Source organism: Echinops telfairi, unplaced genomic scaffold (assembly GCF_000313985.2).
Source record: "Echinops telfairi isolate 266 unplaced genomic scaffold, ASM31398v2 ScPeMD7_70;HRSCAF=299, whole genome shotgun sequence".
In the NCBI taxonomy this organism is placed as follows: domain Eukaryota; kingdom Metazoa; phylum Chordata; class Mammalia; order Afrosoricida; family Tenrecidae; genus Echinops; species Echinops telfairi.
Genome location: NW_022103968.1, coordinates 2,073,627 through 2,074,591, shown reverse-complemented (window position 1 = coordinate 2,074,591; position 965 = coordinate 2,073,627).

Here is a 965-nt window from a genome sequence, read left to right as displayed (position 1 = left end):
TTCCGGAAGCGAGCGCGCCGGCCTCGGGGCTCGGCCCCGCCCCGCGTCCTGGGTGCCACGCCCCCTTCCAGCGCGTGCTCAGGGGGAGCCAATCAGGGACGGGGAAGGCGGGGCGCCTCGAGGCAAACGTGGGGTCCTCGGAGGCCAGAGAAGCAGGCAGGAGTAGCGGAGTCCAGAGTCTCCTTAGTAAACGGATGGCGCCTCCGGGTGTAATGCCCCGCGTCTTGGTCTTCGCAAGGTCTGGTTTGCCGCTTTCTTCCCAGACGGTGGTGTTTCCAAGAAGGCAATCCAGGTCCCTGCCGCGCTCAGACGGCAGAAACTGGGTCGTCGGGAGCAGCGCCCGCCCCCTCTCTACTGTGACTGGATGGCCTTGAGGCGTGCTGGCTGACGGACGGCGCCGCGCGCCAATCAGCGTGGCCGAGGGCGCCGGAGTCTCTGGGAATTGTAGTCCTGGTTCCACCTCACTCGGTGGTACCCCGTGCTCTGGGGAGACGCTGGAAGGGGCGCCAGAGCCTGGGGTCGCGTACAGCGTGCCTTGTAACTTTCGTGGCTTCTTCGGAGGCCCTGAAAGCACCCCAATTTCCCGAGGGCCGAGGGGCCCCGAGCGTTGTCAGATCCAGGTTGTGAGCGTAGAGCTGCTGCATACATGGGCTGTGCAGAAGGGGAAACAGGCCCAGGAGAGCATGGCGGCTCAGCCGGCTGGTTCCAGATCTCAGCTCAGGATGCGCAGCCCAGGGCAGTGTTCACTGCCGGGTCCTGTGCCATCCTCACAAGTGTGCTTAAGGTTAGCCCCTCCATAAGCCACTGTGTCCACCTGTCTCATGCAAGGTCTAACTGGTTTTCCCCGCCCTCTACCAAACATGGCCTCTGGGGACTGGTCTTTCCTGATAACATGTTTAAAGTAAGTGAGATCAAGTCTCTCCATCCTTGCTTCTAAAAAACATTCGGCTGTACTTCTTCAAAAC